At 49.0% G+C, this 8,751-nt stretch overlaps 1 pseudogene; it reads left to right on the top strand.

Moving 5' to 3' along the window:
* The first annotated feature begins 891 nt into the window (after positions 1-891).
* On the top strand, positions 892-1,046 carry LOC131663396 (5.8S ribosomal RNA; annotated as a pseudogene).
* The last annotated feature ends 7,705 nt before the right edge of the window (positions 1,047-8,751 follow it).

Here is an 8,751-nt window from a genome sequence, read left to right as displayed (position 1 = left end):
GGCATCACTGGCACGAATATTGAAAACTGCCTGGGGAGTCGCCTTGTCGGCTAGGCGAGACCCCGCTCCTAACCCAAGTCAGAAAATTAATCGAAAGTGCAGAGATCAATATCAGTGAGTCATAAAATCCTTCCATGGAAAGCCAAATCCGAGACTCGGGCAAAAATCAGAACACAAACTTTTCGAATAACGGACACCCACCAGCGTGAGCGGGGATGACCGAAACGCAATGGGAAGACGTGCCCCGGCACGTCGAAGCGATGGACCTGTGACTCGTGGGAGCAATCCGTTAATACAGGTACGCAGGGTGGGATGTTTTTCCAACGCGAGCCTAAGAGGAGAGGTTTAGCTGGTTGATCGTCTTAGCAATCTCCTCTGGCTGTCCTAGCTGAATCTCTCTTCTGACATCCCAATTTGGGTTGGCCTCTGCGGGGTAGTGGTACCAGGTCAAGCAAATCTCGTAAGATTTGTATGCTACGTGCTTCCGACGTAGTAGACGTTTGGGCAACTAGAGTCCCGTCGCACCCAAACCGAGGGTCAAGCCTTTAGTTTCGCTCTCCCTGAGCGTCGAACAGTGAAAAGATCGGTACTCCTTTCGAGGAGATCACCGCCTTAGATCAAAAAGGCTCCGACTCGCTGTGTGCGTCAGGGATGTCGTAGCAAACTTGACTTCCGGATCTCCAAAGTGTATGAAAGCGAAGGAGTGAAAGACAGTGGGCTATGCCAACCTATTGGCGCCCAGAGAGAGGGGTGGTAATGTTTGATTACGCTATGCCACCCTTAAAACGGAAAAGTGTGAAATAACGCATACACTAGCTGTTAACGAACATTATTAATATACAAATAAAAATTGAGAATTGCAGCTGTTATAGCGGCCAATTCATAAATAATTACCCTAAACGGTGGATCACTTGGCTCGTGGGTCGATGAAGAACGCAGCTAATTGCGCGTCAACTTGTGAGCTGCAGGACACATGAACATCGACATTTCGAAGGCACATTTCGGTCCTCGGATACGAATCCCGGACCACGCCTGGCTAAGGGTAGTTATCAAGTACAAGTCTCCACGATGCGACGGCGAGCGAATGACTGAGTGTTCGTCGAGTTTTATTACACTTATTACTCGGTGTCGCTCTAAATAATACGACGATGTATGTATCGTGTGTATGGAAAGACTTTGCGCACGCGTCGAGCGTCGTGAACATTCGAACGCGCAGCAGTGTTCATTACACGTGCGTTGTACGTCGAGTCCTGGAGCGTTATTCGCCCGCGCCCGCGCAATGCGTACGCGCGCGTTGAGCGGACCGACGTCTTCCTCGTGTGTTTTTTCGTGCATTGTTTTTATTTTTTTTTATATACACTCACGCACACACGTATAATAACGGCGACGACAATAATAATAATAATTGTTGTTGTTTTGTTGCTGTGGTAATATGAATGAAAAAAACGACGACTTCAGAGCAGGCAAGAGTACTCGCTGAATTTAAGCATATTACTAAGCGAAGGAAAAGAAACTAACAAGGATTTCCTTAGTAGCGGCAAGCGAACAGGAATTAGCCCAGCACTGAATCTCACGGTTCTGCCGTTGGGAAATGTAGTGTTCGGGAGGATCCACTCATGCTCTTGCGTCGGACCGCGTCAAAGTCCATCTTGAATGGGGCCACTGACCCGTAGAGGGTGCCAAGCCAGTAGCGACCGGGACATGCCGTGGGAGGATCTCTCCTTAGAGTCGGGTTGCTTGAGAGTGCAGCTCTAAGTTGGTGGTAAACTCCATCTAAGGCTAAATATGACCACGAGACCGATAGCGAACAAGTACCGTGAGGGAAAGTTGAAAAGAACTTTGAAGAGAGAGTTCAAGAGTACGTGAAACCGTTCAGGGGTAAACCTGAAATACCTAAAAGATGGAATGGGGAGATTCATCGTCAGCGGTGTTGGCTTCCGTACGGCTCGCGATGGCCGGGACCTCGGTCTCGCGTCACGCGGTCGCCGCGGTATGTCCAACGTCGTCGGTGTGCACTTCTCCCCTAGTAGGACGTCGCGACCCGTTGGGTATCGGATCAATGGCCGTTCGGTCGTCTGCTGCACCTTTGCGCGCGGCAGATCGATCGGTTCAACGTCCGGCTGCTCGGCGGTATAGAACGCTTAATCACGGTAATGGGCCGCAACTATCGAATGCGTTCACGCTCGTCGACAAGCTCGCCTCGCTCGGATTTACGGACCTAGCGCCGTTGCCGAGCGCTTGGCGCGGTTGTTGGTCGACGGTGTCTTCGGACTGGCTCTTACATGTCTGCGATGCTACTACTTTGGGTACTTTCAGGACCCGTCTTGAAACACGGACCAAGGAGTCTAACATGTGCGTGAGTCATTGGGACTGTTAAGCCTAAAGGCGCAATGAAAGTGAAAGTCGTCCTTGCGACGACCGAGGGAAGATGGTTCGCGTCACGATGCGAGCCCGCACTCCTGGGGCATCTCGTGCTTATTGCGAGCAGAGGTGCACCCAGAACGTACACGTTGGGACCCGAAAGATGATGAACTATGCCTTATCAGGACGAAGTTAGGGGAAACCCTGATGGCGATCCGTAGCTATTCTGACGTGCAAATCGATCGTCGATACTGGGTATAGGTGCAAAAGACTGATCGAACCATCTAGTAGCTGGTTCCCTCCGAAGTTTCCCTCAGGATAGCTGGCACTCGCTAGAGCGAGTCTCATCTGGCAAAGTGAATGATTAGAGGCCTTGGGGCCGAAACGACCTTAACCTATTCTCAAACTTTAAATGGGTGAGATCTCTGGCTTGCTTGAACGTTGCAGCCAGGAGATTTGGAGCAGAGTGCTAAGTGGGCCAATTTTGAGAAGCAGAACTAGCGCTGTGGGATGAACCAATCGTCGAATTAAGGCGCCTAAGTGCTTATGGGATACCACGAAAGGCGTTGGTTGCTTAAGACAGCAGGACGGTCGCCATGGAAGTCGGAATCCGTTAAGGAGTGTGTAACAACTCATCTGCCGAAGCAACTAGCCTTGAAAATGGATGGCGCTGAAGCGTCGCGCCTATATTCGGCCATCAGCGGCAAGAGGGGCGGCGAGCAGTGACGTTCGTCGTCATGAAGTCCTGACGAGTATGAGGGGCACGGCGGTGTGCGTAGAAAGGTCTGGGCGTGAGCCTGCCTGGAGCCCCCGTCGGTGCAGATCTTGGTTGTAGTAGCAAATACTCCAGCGAGGCCCTAGAGGACTGACATGGAGAAGGGTTTCTTGTGAACAGCCGTTGCACACGAGTCAGTCGATCCTAAGCCCTAAGAGAAATCTAATGTCGATGACCGCGAACAATTTTTTAATTTAACTCGACTCGAGTACACACCCGTCGGGCGAAAGGGAATCCGGTCCCTATTCCGGAACCTGGCAGCGAAACCGCATACAATTCGGGCCCTCGCAAGAGTGTTCGTCGGGGTAACCCAAAGTGACCTGGAGATGCCGTCGGGAGATCCGGGAAGAGTTTTCTTTCCTGTATAAGCGTTCGAGTTCTCTGGAAACCTCTAGCAGGGAGATAGGGTTTGGAACGCGAAACGCACCGTAGTTGCGGCGGTGTCCGTATCTTCCCCTCGGACCTTGAAAATCCAGGAGAGGGCGACGTGGAGGTGTCGCGCCGGTTCATATCCATATCCGCAGCAGGTCTCCAAGGTAAAGAGCCTCTAGTCGATAGACTAATGTATGTAAGGAAAGTCGGTAAATTGGATTCGTAATTTCGGAATAAAGATTGGCTGTGAGGAGCGGGGCGTGACGGGCTTGGTCGGGAAGTAGGTCTGGCTGACGCTTTGGTCTCCCACGGATTTTCCTTGCTGCGAGGCTTTCGGGGCGTTTTCTCCGTCCAGATCGTTCTCTTCGGCCGCCATTCAACGCTCAGCTCAGAACTAGCACGGACTCAAGGAATCCGACTGTCTAATTAAAACAAAGCATTGGGCTGGCCCTCGCGGGTGATGACGCAATGTGATTTCTGCCTATTGCTCTGAATGTCAACGTGAAGAAATTCAAGCAAGTGCGGGTAAACGGCGGGAGTAACTATGAGTCTCTTAAGGGAGGACGGTTAGATGCGGAGCATTTAGCGATGATCATAATGCGTGTGGCGAACCATTGGCAAACCGTGAGGTCTGCCATTTTGCGTTGTACAAATTCGTGGTTAGAGCGGTGTTCCGCGTTTGATCGCCTCCAGCCTTACGTAGTGTTAAAGTCATGCGTGTGATGGAAGATGACTTAGCAATGCTTGTCATCGGAAGTCATGCGCATGGCTGAAAACAATGCGTATGGAGAGGGAGTTTTTAGTTGCTTATGGGCTGGGCGGTGAGGTGTCCCCTCTAACCCAGTCAAGTCTTGGAACTACCTCTTCGTGGTACCGCTAGTAATGTACTTGGCGTGGCCCAAGTGCAGCTAAAGTCTCCAACGCGGAGGGATACCGTGAGAGAGTAGCACTCTCACATGACCTGCCTTCCTACTAGTTAATGGCGGTACCTTTTCAGGAAGGTGGTATGATCTGGGGTATGGGGTTGCCTTCCCTATACCCTATAAGAAGCAAGCACGACTCAGAACAAAGATCTTCGTGAGTCACGTGACTCACCGCCGGTAGCCCCACAGGGGTTTCGGATTACCGGCCCTGCTTCGGCAACTGACCGTGACCGTCCGGTCTTGCCCGCAGGTGACAGCAACAACAACAGCTGTCACAAGTGTCCAGTTTGTGCGAGAAAGTTTGCCACGAAGATCGACCTTGGAGTCCACTAAAGGAGAGCTCATCCTGATAATGCCAACGAGAAGGTGCAGTTGGCTGACAGAACGGTGGATGGAAAGACGATGAGGTTGTACTGGTCGCCATGAAGGAAGCTAAGGCCATTCACGAGGGCAATGTCCGATTTATACGGCAGTATTTACTATCTACGCCCCTTTTGAAATCACTTGGATGTGATCTTGCGCGACTGAAGGGTCTCCGAAAGTAGGAGACGTACAAAGCCCTCATGATACAAAAATTAACATCTTCACGAGGCCCTTCCCCAGGTCCCTCCTCAGATGTGGATGGGCCGAACATCAACCCAACCATCTATCAAGTGACTGGGGATAGCGACGGCCATCTAACGCTTTCCCCGCCACAGGAGGAGGCCAATGATAATAACACCTATATCAACGCAATCAAACACTCGATCGAGTCGGCCCGGGAGACTAGATCTCATCGGGCTTCCGACATGATCGAGATTGCACAGGCTCTCCTAGATGGTAGTCAATCTACATCTGATGACTACTATCGAGAGGTGGTGAAAGTCTTTCCTCCACCCAACATAGAACATGGTGGTTCTAGAATACCTAGGGACGCGTCAGCTGCACATATCCCGAACTGGCGTAAGAGGCGGCGGGAATATGCTGCCATGCAGAGCTTGTGGACAAAGGACATGTCACGAGCGGCTAAGTTAGTCCTGGATGGCGAGGTGCGTGCCGTCCAACCCTCTGATGGAGCAGTTCATTGAATTCTGGAAACCTACTCTCACTGCTCCATCCCAACATCTAGAAGAGGGAATGGTCGTTCGCGAGAACCCGGCTTTGCAATGGCTTGCAGATGCAATTTGTCCAAATGACATTAGGAACACTGAAACACAGCTCGCCTCGGCTAACGGTTTGGACGGCATTACCAGCCGACAATGGAGGAGTGTGCCAATGCTTTTGCGAACGCTGTTCTAGAACATCGTCCTGGCTGTTGGAGAATTTCCATCTCAAATTCTACTCAGCAGGACGGTGTTTGTCCCCAAGAAGGACAGGACCTCACCACCATCAGAGTTCCGTCCCATAAGTGTGACCTCTGTTGTCGTTCGTCAGCTACATAATATCATAGCGATAAGATTTTTTAAAGCCAAGATCATCAACGATCAACAAAGAGGCTTACACGATGGCTGCAGTGAGAACACTATGGTTCTCGACACGGCATTGCACGTAGCGAAGACATCACTTCGTGAAATGCATGCCGTGTCACTCGATGTTGCGAAGACATTTGATAGTGTCAGCCATCATGCCATTACATCGGCAATGAGGGGACTAGGCATACCATCTGGCGACGTCCGGTACATATGTACCAGAAATGTGGAACGGTACTCCAAGTGGCCGGACAATGTTCACAACCAATCGTGATAAGGTGGGGTATGGGACAGAGAGACCCCATGTCAAGCATTCTGTTTGCCATGGTCGTGGACAGAGTCATGAAGTCACTACCCACTAACGTCGGATTCAAATTCCACCAACATCGAACCAACGCTATGGCATACGCGGATGACATAGTGTTATTCGCATCCTCTAAGTCTGGAATGGAGACACTACTGAAGACTGCTGAGGAAGAGGCCCTCAGGTATGGCCTGCAATTCAATCCATTGAAGAGTCAGGCCATCTCCATCCAAATAGCGGGGAAAGCTAAGACTTACAAAGTCATGGGCACCCCGCTATTTAGGCTACAAGGTGGATCCATTAAACAGCTCGGGTCCACAGAACACTTTAGATACCTAGGCATTAACATCTCGCCATTAGATATCAGTAAGCCGGGTTCTTTCAAGCCTCAACAGCGACTTAAGATCCTTCGCTGCTTTCTCATTCCTCGCCTGTATCATAGTCTGGTGCTTTCACGGACCACTGCGAGGGTCATGAGGCCGTTGGATAGGCAGGCGAGGATCGCAGTCTGTAGGTGGCTGCGCCTACCCAAGGACACGTTGGGGTACTTCCACGCCAAATGCAGGGATGGCGGATTAGGAGTCTCGGCCTTTGTAACATCTGCCCTGGGACTAATGCATGCCAGAATACTGGCAATGGCCTATTCCACATCGCCTGCGGTGCGGGACGCCAGTCAACATCTTTATGACGTTAAGCTGGTCCGATGGGCTGAGAGGCTGCTCACATATAATGAGCAGTCACGAGTCCAGAAGATCGGCGGTGTTATTGGACGTCCCGGCACCATCAGTCCAGCGCTGGAAGCGAGTTGCGTGAGGCTGCTAAAGTCACCGTGAGCAGCTATTGGGTGGACGCAGGTAGTGCGGGAGTCCCTGGTAGAGATTATATCCAATACCACAGGACACAAATAAACGCTCTCCCCTCCAGAATTATAACATCTAGAGGACGCCCTGACGGAGGCGTTCCTGTGCTTTGTCGTGCCGGATGTCAAATGGCGGAGACTACGGCACACATCGTGCAGGGATGTCATTGGACTCACGGCGGACGAATTCTGAGGCATGATGCCATCTGTCGCATAGCTGCCCATAGCAGGCAAAGGGGGTGGCGCGTGTTCGATAATCCGCACTACTGTCTTCCATCAGGGTTGCAAAAACCCGATATCGTCGCAGTAAAGGATGAGAGCGTCCAAATCATCGACGCACAGGTGGTTAGCGGAGCAGCATCACTTGACGACACACATAACATCAAGTGCAAGAAATATGATACCTTTCCGCTTAAACATTACATAGCTCATGAGTTGGGGGTTGTGGTCGAGAATATCTCAGTTACATCCATTACCCTCTCATGAAATGGTATCTAGTCGTTGAAGTCTGCTACCGACCTGACCTCCTTAGGGCTCCAAAAACTCTTGCCAGGCATTACAACAAGAGCATTGCATGGTTCGCACACGAATTGGACACGGTGGAATAGAATGACCGCTGTCACCGGTCGTCCTGTTCCACGAGAAGGGGTAGGATAGGGCAATCGCGGTCAACACGCATATGCGTTTGGGTAACCCAGACTCCACCACCTTAAGTCACCACTGGAAAATGAAGCCGCGGACTGCACGATCAACATCTTCAGTGCGGGTGACAGATGGAGTTTTAGTGGGTATTTCTCCCTAGAGGTGAGCGCCACATACCAGCGCCAACATCTGCTCAGATGCGTAAATACATTTCTCCATCTATAAAAAAAATAAAAATAAAAAAACTAGCCAAATGCCTCGTCATCTAATTAGTATCGCGTATGAATGGATTAACGAGATTCCCACTGTCTCTATCTACCGGATTGGACCATCCAGTAAACAAGTCCTTAAAAGACCGGTTTATAGTGCGGGTTTAAATTCCAAAAGTGAATAGAATTGTTTAGTGCGCGACCAGTGATGTGCGTAAATAAAAGCAACGCGTAAAATTACCTAATTAAACAAATATTTAAAAATAAAAATTCTATCTGCTCGTGAATAATTTCCTAAGATTACTAAATCATTTTTTAAATTTAAAGTAAATAGAAATTAAAGCAAACTCTACAACATTTCGTTCTAAAAATTATACAAATAACAATATTTGAAAATAAATTATTTAATAATTATCTAATAGTTGCACAGCTGTTAAAAAATTCTAACACTTCAAAACAAAACAAATCAAAATAATTCCATATAACAAATTAAACTAAATTCACCAATACACAACAAATAAAAGATAAATTTTGTAATGATGGATCGAAGGGAAATAGTGATAGATGGAAAAATCACTTAATTTTAATTGTATTCAGCAACATTTCGTCGGCACATTTGCTGACCTCTTCAGGCTGATTTCTCTCGTAGTCAAATTATTATAGGCTAAAACGATTAAATCGTAGCACAGTAAAAATTAAAGTCTTTCATTTTGACTATGCTAATTTGACTACGAGAGAAATCTGAGAAATCTAATAAGAGGTCAGTAATTGTACTGACGAAACGTTGCTGAATACAATTAAAATTAAGTGATTTTTCCATCTATCACTATTTCCCTTCGATACATCATTACAAAACTT

The sequence above is a fragment of the Phymastichus coffea genome, unplaced genomic scaffold (genome assembly GCF_024137745.1).
Source record: "Phymastichus coffea isolate CEN01 unplaced genomic scaffold, Cenicafe_Pcof_1.1 PCOF00034, whole genome shotgun sequence".
In the NCBI taxonomy this organism is placed as follows: Eukaryota; Metazoa; Arthropoda; class Insecta; order Hymenoptera; family Eulophidae; genus Phymastichus; species Phymastichus coffea.
This window is presented reverse-complemented; position numbering and strand designations above follow the sequence as displayed.